Here is a 7,645-nt window from a genome sequence, read left to right as displayed (position 1 = left end):
ATGGAATTCAATTGTTCATAGTGCTTTTGAATCCATTCAGCATCTTCTAGTTTAAATTCTTTTAGAATGCTCAAGGATGAGATCTCTACTTTTACAGGCAATACAACTTCCATCCTATAAACCAAAAAAAATGAGGTTGCCCTAGTAAAAGTGCACACTAATGTCCGATAAGCATGCAGCACAAATGGCAACTTCTCATGCTAATCTTTATAGGTCTCGATCATCTTTTCAAAATTTTTTTTTATATTTTTATTTGTCGCCTTAACTATCTCATTCATTTTTAGATGGTATGGTATTGAATTATGATGCTTGATCTTATACTGGGCACATATCTCTTGCATCATCTTACTATATAAATTCTTGATATTATCTGAAATGATTCTCTCTAGAAGCTTATATCTATAAATAATCTTTCTCTTTATGAACTGGCAAACCATAGATTGTGTCATACTTTCAAATAATATGCTTTCACTCATTTTATGAACTAATCTATCATCACGAAAATGAATCTATGCCCATTAGAAGCTTTTGGGATAATAGGACTAATGACATCCATGCCCCATATAGAGAATGGCCAAGGTGGTGCCAAAACATATAAAGCAGATGGCAGAGCATAAATCTTGTCAGCATAGATTTGACACTTATGACATTTTTTATCATAGTCAATACAGTTGCTCTCCATTGTCAACCAGTAGTACCTAACTCTCATGATCTATCTTACCATCATATGTCTATTGGCATATATCTCACATATCCTATCATGCACCTCTTTAATGATTTTCGTTACCTCGACCTTATTTACACATCTCAATAATATTTGATTATGGCTCATTTTATACAAAACATCTTTATCCAGGAAGAAACTCATAACTAGTCTTCAAATGACCCTTTTATCGTTCTTAGTTGCTTGGATAGGGTATTGATGGTTTTTAATATACTATAAGATAGGTTGGATAGGGTATTGATGGTTTTTAATATACTATAAGATATCATAATACCAAGGCTTCTCATTTTTTTCCTCTTCTATATTAGAGCGATGAGTTGGCACATCCTTGACATCTAGCTTGATGGGCTGAATATCGATATTATCACTAATTCGAACCATTATTACTAAGGTAGCAAGGTGTCAGCAATCAGATTCTTTTTTTGAGGTAAATGATCAAACTGAATATCTTCAAACTGCTTGATTAACTCTAGGATATACTTATGATATTGGATAGTTTTTGAATCTCTTGTCTCTTATTCTCTTTTCAATTGATATATAACTAGAGCTGAGTCTCCAAATATTTTTAATACTCTAACTTTTCTGTTTATAGCAGCTTGTAATCCTATGACACATGTCTCATATTCAGTGATATTATTTGTGTAATTAAAATTCAACATTGCTGTTATATGATAGTATTATTCTTTTGGAAAAATGAAGATTGCTCCAATTCCATATCCCAAGGTATTGTAGCTCATCAAAATACATTTTTCAATATTTTTCTTCATGCCATTTTTTCTTTAGATGGGAAATAGTCATCAAATCTTTATCAAAAAATTCTAACCTCATCGGCTCATAATCTTCAGTAGCACAATCTACGAGAAACTAGGCTATATCACTCCCTTTTATTACCTTCTGGCTTACATATATGATCTCATACTCCAAGAACATTACTTGTCATCTAGCAATTCTTTCAGATAAAAAAAACTTCTTGAAGATATATTTAATTGAATCTAGTTTTGTTATAAGTCAAGTGGTATAATAGAGCATATACTGTCTGAGTCTTTTGACAGTCCAAGCTAATATATAACACATTTTTTTCAAAGAAGAATACTTAGACTCATATTTCATAAATTTTTTACTCAGATAGTAAATAGCTCTATCCTTTCGGCTAAACTTTTTTTATTGCCCTAGCACACATCCCATTGAATTTTTATACACTGTTAGATATAAAATTAAGGGTCTTCTTGAAACAGACAACATTAACACTGAAGGATTTAACAAGTATTGCTTAATTTTATCAAAAGCCATTTGACATTTTTTATTCTATTCTCCAGGATTATTCTTGCAAAAAAGCTTAAATATGGGATCACACTTGTAGGTAAGCTAAGAAATGAACCAAGAAATATAGTTCAATCTACCCAGAAAACCTCAAACTTCTTTTGGTGTGCTTAGAGGTGACAAATTTTGAATGACCCTATTTTGTCTGGATTGACTTCAATCCTTTTTTCACTAACCACAAAGCCTAGCAACTTCCCTGACTTTGCCCCAAAAGTGCACTTAGCTAGATTCAGCTTGAGTTAGAATTTTCTCAACCTATCAAATAGCTTTCTTAGGTTGGTGACATGATCTTTGTCTTCTCGAGATTTTGCTATCATATCATCCATATACACCTCAATTTCTTTGTGCATCATGTCATGAAAGAGTGTTACCATAGTTTTTGGATATGTTGCCCTAACATTCTTTAAACCAAAAGGCATGACTTTATTGTAAAAGGTTTTCCACATGGTTACGAAAATGGTCTTTTTCATGTCATCGATTGCCATTTTTATTTGGTTATACCCTAATAACCCATCCATAAAAGAGAATATTGAATGCTTAGTCATGTTATCCACCAGTGTATCAATATGAGGTAAAGAAAAGTTATCCTTTGGACTAGTCTTATTCAAATCATGATAATCTACACACATTCTCACATTTTCATCCTTTTTAAAAACTGGTACTATATTGGCTACCCATTTTGGATACGTGGCCACTTGTAAAAAACCTGCATAAAACTATTTTTTCACATTTTCTTTGATCTTTATCAATATTTCAGGTTTCATTCGTCTCAATTTCTATTGGATTGGTTTAAATTTTGGCTTTAGAGGTAGTTTATGTTTTAGTATTTTTTTACTGAGCCTAGGCATATCCTGATAAAACAAAGCTAACACATTTACGAATTCTCGAAGTAGATTTTCCAATCATTGCCTGTCTATCGATGAGAGAGACATGCCAATTTTAACCTTTTTTTATTCTTCTTATCTCTTAAATTCATCAATTCAGTTATCTCTTGATGATGCTCAATTGATTTACTTTCTTACTCAATCAATCTTATTAGGTTCGAAAGGATAACATATTTTTTAGAATCATCTTCGTTATCAAGTGCATTAGTGTTAATTAATTTTTCAAAATTAATCCCTTGATTGTTATCATGATTATTTTTCTGTTCATTTAAGGATTTGAAATTGAATGAAATGGGATATGTTGGCAAGATGTATGGGAAAAATGAAAAAATAAAAAAAATGAAGGTAGTAAAAAAAATGATTGAAAATGCATCATTCCTAATTTTTATTAAAATAATAATAGATAAATAGCCCAAATAAGAAAGACCACCCCAAAGCCTTAAGCATAAGCTATTATGATGTACAATTACATGGGATCAGTCTCAAGGATAGTAGGCATTTTGATAATGCTCCAATTGTTCAACTCATAATCTAACGGATAAGGATGAATCCGCGTTTCTTGCTCATACCCATTTTCGTTTTCAATTGCTTGGATGGACAACTCAACAAATTTTTCTCTATGCTCAGTTCAAAATCTTCTTTTGCATTTGAGTACATAAACCCTCAAGGCCTGAAGGTCTCATACAAGTATAGGACGATCATTACTATCTTGTTGGCTTATCTTCCCTTCATTTCTCAATCTTCTACATCATAACCAAGACCCTGCCTCTTACTGTTGTCAATCATTGTCGGAGGCTCCCTTAACCTCTATTAGTTTTTACCCAACCTTACTCCATGAACTGACATATCACTATCTTTGAAAAATGTTGACTTTTGGGTCTTTCACCCGCAGAATTCACTAATTCAAAAGACTGGTAAGAGCATTCTATCACTTTTTCAATAGCTTCCACATATGAAGCATTCAATGGTTGGGTTACCAGCATGTCTTCTTTCTTAAACACTACCACCAATTGAACTTCCACATTAAACTTGATCCTTTAGTACAGGGTAAAAGGGACAACTCTGCCATGTGAATCCATGGCCTTCCTAGCAAGTAGTTATAAGATGGAGAGATGTCTATCATTTAAAATTTTACATTGAAAGTGCATGTCCTAATTTGTAAGGGCATTTTTATATCTCTCAAGACTTCTTGTTTGGTCCCATCAAAAGCTTGAACAACCATTTGGCTATCCTTCATATATGAGTAGTTAACAGGTAGTCTTGTTAAAGTTGACATAGGTATGATGTTAATAGTAGAGCCATTATCGATGAAGACTTTAGCTATGATATAGCTCTTGTATTTAACAGTGATATGTAGAGCCTTGGTATTTTCTCTTTTCCTTGGAGAAATCTCATCATCACTAAAGGATATGTAATTTGGCATGATCAAGTTTCCAGCTAAGTGGTTCACATACTCAACAGACACATTATATGCTATATATGCCTAGTTTAGCACTTTTAACAAAGCATTTTAGTGTGGTTCTAAATTTAATATTAATGATAACAATAAGATTTATGCCGACATTTTATTTAATTATTCAACCATAGAATATTCATTGTGTTTTATCAGCTTTAAGAATTTGTAAGCCTTTTTTTCTGACACTGGCTTCGAGCAATCCTCTTCAAATACCATTTTTGAGTTATTTCGTTCTTCGTCTACTTTGGCCTTTTTTCTTTTAACCCTTTCTAATATTTTTGGAGTGTAGCATCTTCCATTTCGAGTAATGCTCCCTACACCTGTTATGTTAGTCGCATCAAGTTTAAATGCATTCTCATCTTGCCCCTGGACTATTATGTCATAACTATATTTTTAGGGTATAACTTTATTGTCCTTGTAAAAGAATGGAGCAAGGACTTTAAAAATTACCGACCTATGAGCAAACTTGTCTATGGTCGACTTTGGCTTATCCCTACAATAAATTGTTATCAGCTTTAAAAGTAGTTTTGATGGCTGGTCAGTCATAGATACTTCAACATTTTTTGAATCTTCCTTTTTTTCATAGAGTTCAATCTGAAAAGAATCCATGAACTTTTGTACCTCCTAGTGAAATTGCTCATAAGCTTCGATAGAGTGACCAAATGCCCTACTATGATATTTATAGCTTTCACCTACTACTAGGGATGGGAATTCAACCCGACCCCGACGGGTTTCGACCCGACCCGACCTTATGAGGTCGGATTTTTTTTTTTGAATTTCGAGTTTCGGGTCGGGTAGTGTTAGGAAATAATCGAGGTCGGGTCGAGGTCGGGTTTTAGGCATACCCGACCCTACCCGACCCGATATTATTTAAAAAATTATTTTTTAATTATTTATTTATATATATATTTATATAATGATATTTTTAAATATTTATATTTAAAAAATAATATTTTTATTAATTTCGGGTCGGGTTGAATCGGGTACGGATTATATAGTATCGGGTTCGGGTCGGGGTCGGGTATGAAAAAATAAAAAAAAATTTCAGATCAGGTCGGGTTCGGGTTTATTGATGATAAAGTCAGGTCGGGTTCGGGGCGAGCAAAACCCGCCCCGAACCCGACCCGATGCCAACTATGTTTCATGATAAGTGCATAGACTTACTGACTGTATCATATCAACTTTCCATAAAGCATCAAATAGCTGACTGAGAGGTGTTTTGATTTTTACCACTTTTTTTCAGTTGACGCTTTCCTTCATCGCTCAAAGCATTCACATTATGGTTAAGCAAAGGATTGCCATCAATATTTAGTGCAGTTACCCCTTCTATATCAAAATTGATCATTCCATCCATGATCAATCGTTACACTTTATGCTTCAAGACAGTATAATTCTCGGTGGAATGGCCAACAGTCCCATAGTGATAGTCACAAGGGCTATAGAATTATACCACTTGGGGTAAGGTAGCTTGAGTGGTTCTACCTGACTAAGAGCAATCATGTGATTATTGTAGAGCTCTCGATACAATTATTTATATGTCATAGAAATTGGATCAAATATAAGTTTTTCATGAGTAGTTTGTTACTCTTGTGAACCACCCATTGGGCTAGTAAGATGGGTCTAAGATCTTGGAAAAAGTTGAGCATTAAGACTATATGTGATATTTTAAGGTCTGAAAGGGGGTTGATAGGTTGGGGGGTACAATGGCTATGGGTTGGTTGGTACGAGTAAAGAGAAGTACTATTCATAACAGGGTAATATGAAGAATAACTTTACGATGGATAAGATTGATAACCTCTGAACTGTCACCTATCAAAGCTCATAGCTTGAGCTTGAGTCTTCTTCTTCTTTGAGGCTCTCTTAGTGGAGGCTTCGTCTCCTTCTAACTTGCCATTATTGATGGCACTCTCAATGATTTCACCTAAGATCACTATATCAATAAAATTCTTTATTGTATTCCCTATCATCCTTTCATAATAAGGAGATTTCAAAATGTTGACAAACAATACTATAATTTTTTTTTTTAGTTAGAAGGGGTTGTACCTGAAAAGTTATATCCCTTCACCTCTGGGCATATTTTTTGAATGATTCGTTTGCCTTTTCTTCATATTTTGCAAAGAATAATGATCAGGGACTAAATCCATAATATGTTAGTATTGACTGATAAAGTCACAGGCTATATCGCTCCAAGATCGAATATGTATTTTGTCCAGCTAGACATACCACCTAGTTGTGGAGTTCGTAAAGTTGTCTTGAAAAATATGCATTAGCAACTTTTTATTATGAGCATAAGCTACCATTTTTTGATAGTACATAGTAATGTGGGTCTTCGAGCACTTTGTCCCATCATATTTTTCAAACTTTGGTACTTTGAACTTAGGAAGAATAACCACATTTGGGACCAGACAAAGCCCAGCAGCATTGACAGAACCATAAAAACTAATCCCTTCCATGACCTTTAACTTCTCTTCCAATATACTAATTTTTTAATCTTCCAACAACTCAACCACTTTTGCTTTCTCCCTTTTTTTTTTCCTTCAGATTATCCAAATCAAGAACTTGGATTGGTTTCATTGCCTTTTCAGTAAAGACAAAATTCACATAGCTATGGTAATGCCTTGGGTTTGAAGCTGGTAATATTTCAGGATATGTAAGATATGTGAATTGTTGTGGTGGAACCTCTTATGTAGACTGGACTTAAGGTGGACCAAAACCAAATGGATATAGGGGGTTAGCCACCTCTTGTGATGGATGGTCTTGTTGGCTGATATTTTCTTCTATTCCCTTCCCCTTGTTTAACTTGTTCAAGGCTTCTAGAATCCTATTCAATTCCCCTTTAAGCTTTTCTTGGGCTCTTTCTATCCTCTCGAGAAAGTTAAAATTTTCTTGTTCCATTTGTCTAGTTCAGGCTTTTGTGTTGTATAGATGAATAAGATTTTTACTGGGTGAAACTATCATTGAACCTTGAGTACCATAATTATATGATTATTAAAAATTATATGCTTTATGTTTGATATGTAAATGCATGCATAAAATGTACTAATATTTACCATATCACCATTATAATTGATCAAATAAATGCCTTAAATGCTTTTATTTTTTCGTGCACATGTCCTTTCATAGCTCACTCTATTTAGCTCGTCTCATGTATTCATCGGATAAGGCTTTTACTTGTGCTGTGCGTCAATCCACTATTTCTTGTAACATTTGACTATGTTTGTGTGCCTTAACAGTAGCTTTTTATCCTTCTTCCACCCTTAC

The sequence above is a fragment of the Durio zibethinus genome, chromosome 1 (genome assembly GCF_047325235.1).
Source record: "Durio zibethinus cultivar Kanyao isolate XHJ-2024 chromosome 1, ASM4732523v1, whole genome shotgun sequence".
Classification (NCBI taxonomy): Eukaryota; Viridiplantae; Streptophyta; class Magnoliopsida; order Malvales; family Malvaceae; genus Durio; species Durio zibethinus.
Note: the sequence above shows the minus strand (reverse complement) of the source record.